The 14,143-nt window shown below is 37.1% G+C and overlaps 1 protein-coding gene across 1 annotated transcript in view; it reads left to right on the top strand.

Moving 5' to 3' along the window:
* LOC141390280 (uncharacterized) overlaps positions 1 to 14,143 on the top strand; it is a 143,778-nt gene that overhangs the window by 108,000 nt on the left and 21,635 nt on the right. The window lies entirely within an intron of this gene.

Raw genomic sequence — 14,143 nt, 5'->3', positions numbered from 1 at the left:
CATCATATTTTGCACTGTTACAAAACTCGCAATCGTAGATAGTTTGCCAAGTGACTTATCAAGTGGAAGCACACACACAACATTTCAAAAAATAAACATTTCTAATTTTATTTGTTGTTGTTTCGTTTGTGTGTGATTTTCTTTATTTGCTTAGAATGTTATGCGTGCTTTTGCATGCTCTTCTAACGTTTGAAAATCAGTGTTAGAAAATGATTTTTGTTCTCACTCTCTCGGAGAACATAAGACAAACGGTTGAATTACAAGGGTTGAAAACAACACTTGATGTGCGATGAGCAAGAAAGTAAAATAGAAAATGTAATTGCGTATTTAAAACTACTTGGCAAAGCATACGCAAGTGTCAAAAAATATCCATTTTTAAATAACTTATTTTTTGAGTGGCTAGCCACACTCGTACATATTTTGAGAATGGCAAGCAACACTTGCATTTATTTTTTAGAGTAGCAAGCCGCACATACTCTTGTTTTTTTGCATGTGGCTTATGAGTGTCAAAATCAGCTACTTACGCAGTTCTCTGATGTGTAGTGGCTGGTACGCACCACAACTTTCGAACCGGATACTGCGTTCGTTCAAACTTTGCATACCTTATGGTGTTTATCGCTCCACTCCTTCTTGTAACTCCCCCACTAAAATTCCGAAACATTCGCTAACGTTGTACCAAGGATATCTCATAAACGGAGCAACTGATTTTTGGACCAAACTTTGGATCTAGTAACATTTTGTCCAAACTCAATTTAACTTCGAAAATGGACCATATAGGTCCGCTCCTTTTTGTTTAAGAGCAGATTAAGGTTTGTTCGAGGATCCTTTTAAATGTTCGCCAAAGATGCTCCTCGTGAGCAAGTCCATGCTTCGTGATATAATGGTCCAAAAGCTCTTAATTGTACTGTGACAAACGGTAATGACTAGTGGGCTCGATATCTCCCGAAAGGAATGACACCCAAAATAAGGTTAACTTCCAATATAACCAATATGGACATTCATTCATGTACCAAATCCATGTTTTTGTCGGCAAGTTCATACGTCCAAAAAGGGCAACAAAATTCTGAAAATCTCCTGAATACATAATTATTGGGGAAAATGATTTTGGGTGCGTAGAGCGTATTCGATTTGATATTGGGACATTTAACTATTGACTAAGCCGACTTTTTTACTTGTTTTTTTTTTTTTTTTTTTTTTACCCTCAGCCTTTAGGCTAAAGACACTTTGATACTACCAAAAATGTGCCTCATCGAACCCCAAGTATGTTTGGACGAAATGTGTTTCAGACAGTTTGAAGTCGATTCAGACATGTCCGTCTGTCTGTCCGGCTGGCTGGTGCTAACGATAACTCGCGAACGAAGCAACCGAAAATCTCCTCAATCTCCTGAATACATAATTATTGGGGAAAATGATTTTGGTTGCGTATAGGGTATTCGATTCGATATTGAGAGCATTTAATTATTGACAAAGCAGACTTTTTTACTTGTTTTTTTTTTACCTCAGCCTTTAGGCTAAAGAAATAATGGTTTTAGACCCCAAGTATGTTTGGACGAAATGTGTTTGAGACAGTTTGAAGTCGATTCAGTCGATTCAGCCATGTCCGTCTGTCTGTCTGGCTGGCTGGTGGGCACGATAACTCGCGAACGAAGCAACCGATCGGGTCCAAAATTTGGCATTCATAATATTTTGTCCCAACTTAGTTGAAGATGGACCATATCGGTCCACACCTCCCCCACAAAAGTTCAAAATTGTTCGCTAAAATTGTGCGCACGATAACTCTCGAAGGGAGTAACCGAATTGGTCATAACTTGGCATATGGTAATATAACTTTGCATGTGGCAAATATGGGGTTTGAATATAGACTATATCGGCTTGCTGCTTCGGTTACCTCCTATACAAAATTCAGAAAAATGTGAAGTTTAAGAGCACCTCTCCGATCGTTTTGAAATTTTCTTTAGCAAGTTCTCCATACTTTCTGAGATAATGGCTTAAACGCTCCAAAAAACCTTGACGGTACCAACTAAAATGGCAAATCCACAAGATAACTCTCAGCAGTGATTGGTCCGAACTTTGAACATCGTATTATTCCATCTAGTAATGTAAAAGGTTGGAATATGGACTATATCGGTCCCGTCCTTCGGGTACCTCCCACACAAAATTTGGGGAAAACTGCAGTTTTACAGCTCGCCTCGGATCGCTTTGATTTTTTTTTTTTTTTTTTTGAAAAGTTCTTCTTGCAGACCTTGTCACGACAGCGCAATTTTTTCCGGGCGCAAGCCCATACTTCCTGAGATAATGGGCAGTACGTAAGATAACCCTCTAAGGGAGAAACCGATTTGGTCCAAACGTTTTACATCGTATTATTTCTTACAGCCTTCGAATTATTTCCGAATATTAACCACATCGGACAACTCTTTCGGGTACCTCTCACACAAAGTTTGGAAAGAGTGTAGTTTAGGGACTCGTCTGGGATCGTTTTTAAATTTTTGTCAACATTGTTGGGTATGCGGCCCTAGTTAAGACGGTTCAATTTTTAGGGGGGCAAATCCATACTTCCTGTGAAATTGGCCTATTGACGTCAGGGTATATCTCTGTCGGCACAGATGACTGATACTTTTTCACATGTTTTTTGTAATAACTGTTTTTCCAAATGTCGTGAATTATTTAATGGCCATTGTCAACATTTTTAGAATATTGTTTAAAGACCCCTCAGTTCAAATGTCTTAAACTTTTTATGACGTTAGTATGCTTTAACAAGTTGTGACATTATCAATCATGATGAAATTAAGGCGAGTTGGTCCCAGTCATGTTACTTTCAATCACAACGACAGACAGGAGGTGGATGGGGGGTACCATGACAAATTGACATCCATACCATTCCACCCTCATCATTCACAGCCAAACCATTAAAGAACATAACCTAACATTTTTATTTCAATTTCGGAAATCTATGAATTGTTTGTTGTTCCATTTCTTTCATTTCATCCCTGACACACTCACACAATTAACACCAAATTTTATTTTCTTCTTTCCGCATTTCCAAACAAAAGTGGTTTGGTTGTACGTACCACCATCTTGGTTGGACATGTGAAAAACATGATTAATGCATTAACCGAAATGCATGTTCGATTTTTAGTGAGTAATACAGATATTTGGAAAAAAAGAGGTGAAAACTGGTTCCAACATAAAAAGGTGTGGACAAACATTATGACAGCTCGCTCATTAATAATGTGTTAAAAAATTAAAATTTGTAATTTATTTTGTTACATATTTTAAAAAGTATGCATTGCATACAATATGCAAGTCAAAACATCATTGTCTGACGCTCTATATTGAGTTATCAAAATGAAAGAAATTCCTCAACATGTGTAAATATCCATCCATTCACATACAAAAATAGAATTTCCTTGTAAATGAAAAAAAAAAACAATGCATCCATTATTAATCTGTTCATAAATATGCGTATTCTGTAACATTGCGTGGTTGGTACGAACCTACGTACTTGTACGTAATATAATATATGAATCACATTGTAAACATGTAATGATGATATCGTCTCTCATACCAACTAAAAGTGGAAACACTAACTAAAATCAACGACTGACTCAGTGTTCCAGTAGTAACTACAAGTACAACAAAAAAAAAAAACTGCATACAAACACTACACACTGTCGTTCGTAGACTATCTACAATGAAATGAAATAAAAAAAAAACGACGTACATATTTCAAATGATAAGAGAGCCCTCCACACATTCTTGTAGTAACATCATCACCAAATATGCCGAAACAGAAGAAGACGAAAAAAAATTGTATTGATGCAATGGCAATGGAATGAAGATAGAGAAGCCGGGCATGAAAAAAATAGTTTAGTTGTTGAAATAGTTTTTCCAGTTTTTTAGTTGCAATTTTTTTTTTTTTTTTTTTTTTTGCAGTACTATATCATTTTCGTGTTATAAATTTCAATGGGATCATCAGACCAAAAGTTGTGGATTTTTAAAAAAACATTTTACTTGGAACAAAGCTTTAAAAAAACTTTTGCAGTATCATAAGAAGAGAATATGAATATTTTTCAAACTATCATCAGTGCAATTGGCGTGAATTTTTAAGAATAAAAAAAAAACATTGTTCCACAACATCCCATACGGGACAAGGGAGACTTCTCTCATATCAATGAGTGCATCCCGATTCATATTTAGCGCAATGATATGGGACCTACTGTTTATCGCCGAGTCCGAACGGCGTGTCTTAAGACACCACTTGTGGAGAAGTTTTTCAAGGCTGAAATACTCAGGAAATGTCGCCAACATTACTGAGGGGTATTTTGCCACCGTTGAAAAATGTTTTGATGTTGCCTGGCCGGGGAATCGAACCCCCGACCTTCTGCGTGCAAGGCGGGCGTGCATACCATTGCACCACGGTGGCAACCGGATTTTAAGAATATTCACACAAAATGTGTGAAAATAAATTTGATTTCAATTTGGAAAATTTGGAAAAATTTACAGTGTACTGTTAAGGGTTTAACAGATGTCTGCTAAGGACTTATCAGAGCACTACTGGGGCTAAATTGAAATTGGAATTTTATGACAAAATTTAAGTTAAGAATGAAAATATAAAATTCGGTATAATATGTGAAAATATAGTCACTGCCAGGGCTGCTAAACGGTAATTACTTTGGGCCCAGCAACGGTGAGGGGTGGGTCGACGGGATATTTTGTTTCTGGAAAGGGCATCGATAGACCATTTAGCCTATGTGTTTAAAGAAACTCCAGATAATAGCATTGTGGCGTTTTTTATTGGGATAGCGTTTGTAATTTTGTTTTTTTTTCAAAATAGTCTGGCTTAATCCCATTGTTGTTGTTTTAATATTTTAAAAACAACTATTTTATTAGTGGAAAAGATTTGGCATTGTTCGCCAAGGGGTAAGGCAGGGAATACTATAGTTTCGATCCACGCCAATGGATCTCATCTAATTGAAGACACTGGCACGACGTGTGTTGTTTTTGCTGTAAAGAAGACCAACCAAAAATTTTTGGTGTGTGCATTCGTTGAAATTCGACGACACATACTAGTGGAAGAGGTTTGAATTGTTTTCGCAGACACTTTCATCGGAGTTGTATGAGGTTGCCAAGGAAAAACTTCTCATTGAACTTTTTTCTTTGCTTACCTTTATACTTCGAGCTGACGATTGATGTTTGGGTATAAAAAGTTTCTTGTTGAAGAAGTTATTGAAAAATAACTTCGGTGGAGAATATCCACAAACAAGAAACAAGGGAACTGATGAGATCCTGTGGCGTGGATCGAAACTATAGTATTCCCTGCCTTACCCCTTGGCGAACAATGCCAAATCTTTTCCACTAATAAAATAGTTGTTTTTAAAATATTAAAACAAAAACAATGGGATTAAGCCAGACTATTTTGAAAAAACGAAACTCCAGATATATTCAGATTTTTGTAAAAAATTATTTTACATAGCCACTACGAAAGCTGCAAAAGGGTAAATACTTTGGGGCCCACCCATACAATGGGGAGGGGTTCGTCGACGGAATATTTTTTTCTGGAAAGGGCATCGATAGACCATTTAGCCTATGTGTTTAAGAAAACTCTAGATATATTCAGATTTTGGTAAAAAATTATTTAATATAGCCACTACCAAAATTATTTATCTTCAAAATCACCTCTATTAATTTAAAAACAGAAAGGTCGAAGAAAACAATAAAATAGTTTTTTTTTTTCGAAAATAAATGACTTCCAAAATGGACTATGTCGATGCATTCCTTCAGGTTCCTCCTCCGCAACACTTTTAATTCAAATATATCATTGTCGGCAAGTTCATACGTCCAAAAAGGGCCACAAAATCTATGGTTACATCCAATTAAAACAGCCACATTCCTAGAACTGAAGATAGACCCAGAGCCAGAATAAGCAGAAAACGAACGTACAAAAATATCAAATACTGTTACAACAAAAAGAAAACAGTCGACAAGTTTCCTTTGTCCACATCCCAAGTACTGCCGGCTACTGACTTTAGGACCTTGTTCCTGCATCTCAGCTTGTCGCATCCATTGACGACATGAACATTGTGACGAATGATAACCCTACCCTTTACCCCATTTGGTGTAGTTTGTCATGGAAATTTTGATAACATCGACCATGACCATGATATATGCCTGTTCCTCTCGTAGAAAAAGGTGATAAGAATAGTCAAATATGAGTTCAGCCATTCACAAATCACATCAGGAAAGGTACCTGATGCCCAGTCAGGTACAATCATCCGCACACGTTATGATCTCAATGACGGCCGGAAGGGGCGGAATATCGGAGAGGTAGAAATTAAACAGTTCCGGAGATATCACACAACGCTTTGTTCCTGAAGACATTCACAACATCATCCATTGTAATTTGGTGGTGGTCCTTCCTCGGCAGGAAGAGATCTAATCTGACATAGTGTCAGCTTCCTGACTCTGGAGTCACTGGGCTTGGCACGACGAAGCTCATCACACTCATTTGCTAATCCAGTCGCCTCTGCTGGGAAGTTTGGTCGCATTTTGGGTATACGACCAGCAAGTATATGGCTAGCCGCTTCAACAGTGATGATGTCTTGGAACGTCCGTTCTGCTACCCGAACATCGTTAGGGATGGGCAAATCTCTGAAGCAGTGATTAGTGAACTCTCTGAATCTAGGCCAATTGGCTTTCCCATGATTGACGAAAGTACAGCTTTCAGAGGTGATGAAGTCGGACAGTCGGCGGCTGATGGAGACTATTATTGGGAGATAACCTGATCCAAGAGAAACGACGAGTTGCCAGGTGACGTCATTTGTGTGACCAGATTGCACGATGATTATGTCTAGCAAACTGTGACACTCTCCGTTAATTCTGACAGGGGCGTAGTCATTGACCGTGCAATACGCAGATCTATATATTTGCTCATCCAGCACTATACGAGAATTTTCATAGCTACAACATTTTCTTTAATCTCATTACGATAGGACTTGCGGTTCCCAAGCAAAATCGTGAAAACCTAAAAAACCCTTAAAAATGCCGACTTGAATCGCGATTTATTTAATTTAAAAAGCGCTCCGTCGATTTTTTTTTTGTTTTTTTTTTCTCATCTATGAACATTGCAGTTTCAGAATCCGCAAAAACTTCCCAGTTGTAAGCACCTTCCATTTAAAGTAGCTTCAAGATCACAGTGATATATTTTATACAGTTAGAAGGCCTTTAAGAGGTCTTCTGAACAGATAGAATAAATAATTCGAATATATAATTATGCATGTACTTCTTGCATTCATGTAACACTGCCTAGGTAATAGATATTTAGACTTTTTTGTTTTTCCGATTGTAACACATTGAAGTAATCATTGACGACCCTATAAAGTATATATATTCTTGGTCAGGGTATAATTCTGAGTCGATCCAGGCATGACCGTCTGTTGTTATCACTCTGGCGCAACCAAAAATCGAGCTAGAGTGCTATATTTTTGAACCCGATTATATCTTTTCCATAGGCAGGTCAAGTTTGAAGATGGTCTATATCGGCCCATTTGGTATAGCCCTCCCTATATCGGTACCTCCCGATTTTCGGTATTTTGAGGGTTTAACCACAATTATTAATCGAACTGGCTGGTTTGACATTTAAGGTTCTTAGGGGACACAACACTACTCCACCAAAAACTATCAACATACAGGTCCATGTTTAGGTATAGCCCCCATATAACGGTACCTCCAGATTTTCGGTATTTTGAGGGTTTTGCCTACAATTTGTCACCGAACTAGCTGTAATTTGAAATTTGAGGTTATCTGTGGTCTAGAAACTGCTCCACCAAAAATTTTCAACATAGGTCCATGTTTTGATATAGCCCCCCTAATAATGGTACTTCTCGATTTTCGGTATTTTGAGGATTTTAGCTATAATTTTTACCCAAACTATATGTAATTTGACATTTAGCACCCATATAACGGTAACTCCCAATTTTCTGTATTTTGAGGAACCCATATCGTACCGAGGAAAATTTTTTATTTATTTTTTTTAAAAACAAAGCACTTTTTAGGGTAATTAGGACACACTGATGTCAAAAATCAACTCAAAAAAATTTTCCGATTTTTCGTTTTCCCGGAAAGTGGTGTTCGAAATTTCGAACACTGGTACTTAAGCTATATATTTAGAAGTAAAATAAAGTTGATTTATTTGCCGTTTTATTGATTTATTTCACAATTTTTGTATGAAAATATGGTTGAAGATTGGTATTGAGACTACTTTGGACCTACAAAACTTTTCCCCGAAATGTGTCAGCACTGGTCCACGTTTTGGATTGCCCCCCATAGAACGGTACCGCCCGATTTTCGGGAGATCTCAAGGATTTAGCTGCATAATCCTACAGAAATGACTGTAAATTTATACATATTTAGTCTTTTTTGAGTTTACTTAACTTTCCTCCAGAAATTTGTCAGCATAGGTCCACGTTTTGTATAGCCTCCGTTGAATTGTAAATAACGATTTTAGGGTATTTCAGGCTTTTAGCCGAACTACCCATTAGAAATGGCTGAAATTTAGTATTTAGTCTTATATGGTGCTATAATAACTTTTCCCCGCAATTTGTCAGTAAATTTCGACGTTTTGATATACCCATCGATATGTAGGTTAAGTACCAGCGTTCGAAATTTCGAACAGTCAAATTTGCACATCTTTAAATTCTCGGTTACGCATGTAAATCAAGTTTTCTATATTTTGTGAAACGGCTACATATATTGGCAATAATTCCCCATGATTACTTTTTTAATTTCATTTTTTTATAATTTTTTAAAATTAATTTAAAAAAGATCCAAAAATAGAGGTTTTAAAAACCTACCCTTAACATCGAGGGGGAGGTGGGGTTTTCAAGGGAACAAATTTTTTTTATTTGCTGACAGATTAGACTTTATACATATACATATTTACTGTTCGAAAAATCGAACACCAAGTACAAAATGGGTTAAGCTAATATTTTAAACGGATTTATCTGTAATTTGACATTTGAGGTTCTCAAAGGTCACGAAACTTTGTCGCTAAAAATCGTCAACATAGGTCCATGTTTTTGGTATAGTCCCCATATAACGGTAACTCCCGATTTTCGGTATTTTGAGGATTTTAGCTAACATTTTTATATCTGTAATTTGGCATTTGAGCTTCTCCGTGTTCACAAAACTTCTTCATTTAAAATCGTCAACATAAGTCCATGTTTTTCGTATGGCCCCCATATAACGGTATCTCCCGATTTTCGGCATTTTAAGGTTTTTAGCTAAAAAAAATAAAATTTTAACTAAACTTGCTACAATTTGACATTTGAGGTTCTCCGTTGTCACAAAACCTCTTCACTAACAATCGTCTACATAGATCCATGTTTTCGTATAGCCCTCATATAACTTAACCTTCCGATTTTCGGTATTTTGAGGGTCTTAGCTACATTATTTGACGAAACTGCCCGTAATTTGACATTTGAGGTACCCTGCAGTTACACAACTTTTCCACCAAAAATTATCAAGATGGGTCCAGACTTTGATATACATAGCCCCCATATTAAGGTACCACCTGATTGAATACATTTTTATACCCTACACCACCTTGTGGTAAGGGGTATTATGTCTTTGTGCATTAGTTTGTAACATGCAAAAGGAAACGAGATAGACCCATAGTTCCTTTTAGGGATATACATAGAATAACTTTCTGAGTCGATTTACGCATGTTCGTCTGTCCATATATTTTTGTAAACAAAGTGCAGGTAGCATTTATTGTCCGATTCGCATGGAAATTGGGAAGATAGTTTTTTTTTTTGGCCAAAGGACAAACGCTATTTATTTTGGTAAAAATCGGTTCAGATTTGGATATAGCCCCCATATATATCTTCGCCCGATTTAAGGCATTTGGTGCACGAAACACGCTATATATGCCCGATTTCAATGAAATTTGGAATATGCGACGGAATTTAGTCTAGAAATAAGTGCGCCAAATTATATGGAAATCGGTTCAGATTTGGATATAGCCCCAATATATCTTCGCCCGATTTAAGGCATTTGGTGCACGAAACACGCTATATATGCCCGATTTCAATTAAATTTGGAATGTGCGACGCTATTTAGCCTAGAAATAAGTGTGCCAAATTATATCGAAATCGGTTCAAATATGGATATAGCTCCCGTATACATTCTCGGCCGATTTTAGCTATTTTTGATGCACGAAACGCGCTATATATATGTATGTCCAATTTTGATGAAATTTGGACTATGTGACGGAATTTGGTCTACAAATAAATGTGAAAAATTATATCGAAATCTGTTCTGATTTGGATTTAGCTCCCATATAGGTATTTTACATATTCACAGTGGTGTAGGGTATTATATAGTCGGCCCCGCCCGACTTTGATCCGATCCTTACTGGTTTAGATTAGATAGTTTTGGCATTTGCGATATCTGTGGTCGAAAGATTTTTGCACCTAAAATTGTGGACAGGAACTAATTTTTTCCATTTTAGTTAAGAATATTTTTGGTGAAGGATAAAAAAAATATTCGGCCAGGCCGAACTTAACTACTTTTTACTTGACCAAAAAGCCTGCTGGATATTAATTATATTAAAGTATCCTATTGTGCTATATGTATGTAAATATTAGGTTTGTCCTTTTACGTACTGAACTTTACTGAACATTGTTTCTTCAGTAATGTTTAGCAACATTTCAATTATACAATTGTCAAAACTTTACTGAAGAAAAAATGTTCAGTAAAGTTCAGTACGTAAAAAGACAAACCAAATGTATTCTGACAATCAAATTAATAGTCGGCTGTCGTGCCCTCACCCAGCCACTATATATAAATAATATTTTGGGAAAAGTAAATGTGTTGCTAGTATTCAGTATTGGTTTATTTATACCATCATTATGTATAGATGGAAATGTGTCCTTCTGGCAGAGACATGTGAAAATTCCTACTTAAGCCCCTCCGCCTAACATCACACAGCACTCATATGATGAGTGAGTGTTACAAGTCAAAATGAAAAAAGTGAATTATTTTAAATTATTATCCAAAATAAATGTCGCCCTCATTTACATGATTGCGTGTGTGTTTTTTTGTTAACACAGCTCCAACCAACCTACCTAGCTAGCTAACTAATTGCCACCAACCAACAACGACAACCATTATCATTAAATTATCTTATCAAAAGATACCCATAGATATTCCCTAATCTGTGTAAATATATATGAAAAATTAATGTTTACTTTCACTTAATATCTGCCATAAATAGGTGGTCTTTGGGACGGACAGCAGATGGACGATTAGGCCACCACCCAACCTACCCTACCTATGGATGGATGTGAAAATAAAGAAGTGATTCTAGGCCGGCTGCGGTTAATAAGGTTGAATTTTTGTTTTTTTCTTTTTTAAGCAAAGTTTTTAATGTGTGTTAAGAACGCACAAATAACTCGTTTATTGTGCATACACATGGTAGGTACACGTAGATAGGTAGGTGTTCTCTTGGGTAAATGTGTTTGAACGTACATACTTATGTATATGGCCACAATTATGTACCTAAATACATACCATTGACTCTGCTGCTGCTACTGCTTATATACATAAGAGAATATATAATGAACCATGATGATGATGATGATGATGGCGATAATGATGGTATGACTGGTATTCATCAATATATACAACATACCACTTAAAAATACAACTTACCTAACCTAACTACCACCACCACCACCCAGTTTCCCATGCCACCTCTCGACACCTTCTCTCCACACAAAAAAAAAGTACTTGGGTCGGCACATACTTGTTCTACTTATATGAGAATAATCACATTTGAATGTTATCACAAGTATACGCAGACTTTGTGTGTGCGTTTTTTTTTTTCTACACATACCTCGCACGCAAATTCAAGCCGGTTATATTTTCCCCCCACTTGTAAGGGTACAAAATAAAATAAAAAAAAAAAAAAACACACACACACAACAATGGACAAATGATGTACGCAATATAGTCTCTCGAGGGGGTCTAAACGGATATACATCTACGTATGTATATGTAGATATGTATTATTGTTGTCAATCCTTTAGAAATATTATGACAATTTCATTAATCTTAATGTTATATTTTTTATTTTATATTGATGTTGCGTTGTGCGGTGAGTGTTTCCGCTCTTTAGGAGATAAGGTAGACTACAGAAGGAGCCTTAAGCTAAAACAAATACAAACTCAGACCGTGAAACCTTTTTTTTTTTTGTTATGCACAGGCAAATGTGAGAAGTTCATTTTTGTTTTATAATCTCCATCAGTTATTCGGTGAGGCAGTTATTCGGTGAGTGTCTTCGAAATTGTCACTTTGGAATCAGGAGATACTGTCAGTCATTGGCCGTCAGATCAATGAATTTAAAAATTGTCTAAAATTCCCCACATGGGAAGAAAACAAAAATCAGTGTTCCACAACATCCCATACGGGACAAGGGACACTTGTCTCATATCAATGAGTGCACCCCGATTCATATTTAGCTCAATTATATGGTACCTACTCTTTATCGCCGAGTCCGAACGGCGTGTATTAAGATACCACTTGTTTAGAAGTTTTTCAAGGCTGAAATATTCAGGAAATGTCGCCACCATTACTGAGGGGTATTTTGCCACCGTTGAAAAAAGTTTGATGTTGCCTGGCCGGGGAATCGAACAACCGACCTTCTGCGTGCAAAGAGCAAAATAAGCCTCGGAATTTGTCTCGATAAAGCCAATTAGGATCTTTGCTTGGGGTCTATAATACCACAGGTTGGGGGACTTTCATAATCTCAATTGGTCGTCCTAGAGCTTGCAATCTTCATTGAATTTCTGAAGAGCATGATCAGAGGAAGTGCTCAATCGTTTCCTCCTCTTCTTCCTTTCTGTCGAAATTACCTCTTTGGAAGCAGGAGAGACTGTCATTGGCCGTAAGCATGAATTGACAAAGTGTCTAAAATTCCCCACATGGAAAGCTATAGGAACCAAAATAAGCCCCGGACTTTGTCACGCTAAAGCCAATTTTCACTTGGAATCTACAATCCCAAGCAAGCGTCTAGTGCCTTGACAAATCTCAGAAGGTCTCCCAAACCTAGTACGAATGTCACAGCGAGATCGTGATGGAGGAACGAATAGTCGTCCTAGAGCTTTCAATCTTCGTTGCATTTATGAAGGGCATGAACCGAGGAAGTGCCCAATCATTTCCTCCTCTTCTTCGTTTCCTCTGGTAAATTCAGAAGGATTCTTAAGATAAAACAAATACTAACTCAGACCATGAATCTTTTTGTTCTGTACAGTCCATTTTATACCATTAGCCTTTAGACTTCAAAGGATATATACACTTTCATACGGCCAAAATGTGCCTCATCGAACCAACTCCTTCGTGTACTTCCCCAACAAAAAATCAAAATTTTTTGCTAAAATGGTGCGCTCGAATAACCGGTTCGGTCCATACTTTGTTCAGACATAATAGTGGTTCAAATATGTAGTCTATATTCGAACCTCATCGGTGCCTCCCGCACATAATTTCTGTTCAGGACAGTTCAAGATCTCCTCTTGAACAGTTTTAATTTTTTTGCATCAGGTTCTGCTCGAGGTCAGCATTTATGCTAACGAGGGTGGTATATACACTTTCATACGGGCAAAATGTGCCTCATAGAAATAATGGTTTTAGACCCCAAGTATATTTTGACGAAATTCGTTTCAGACAATTTGGAGTCGATTTAGGCGATGTCCGTCCGTCTGTCTGGCTGGTGCGCACGATAACTCTTGAACGGATGAACCGATTTGATCCAAAATTTGGCATTTGTAATATTTTGTCCAAACTTAGTTTAAGTTCGAATATGGTTTATATCGCTCCACTCCTTCCGGTACCTTCCTCACAAAAGTTCGGAAATGTTCGGAAATTTTGTGCGCACTATAACTCTAGAAGGGAGTAACCGATTTAGTCCATACTTTGTACATCGTGAAATTTTTACTAGACTTAGATGAGGTTCTAGTATGGACTCAATCGGTCTACTCCTTCAGGTACGTCCCACACAAAATTTCGAAAAAGTACAGTTTATGACCTCGAATCTCTTTAATTTTTGTTGTAGCAACTTGTATTCACTGGCCCCCATACGACGGTACAT

The sequence above is a fragment of the Musca autumnalis genome, unplaced genomic scaffold (assembly GCF_047663935.1).
Source record: "Musca autumnalis isolate F117 unplaced genomic scaffold, ASM4766393v1 scaffold_1, whole genome shotgun sequence".
NCBI lineage: Eukaryota > Metazoa > Arthropoda > Insecta > Diptera > Muscidae > Musca > Musca autumnalis.
Note: the sequence above shows the minus strand (reverse complement) of the source record. Positions and strands in the feature narration are given on the sequence as shown.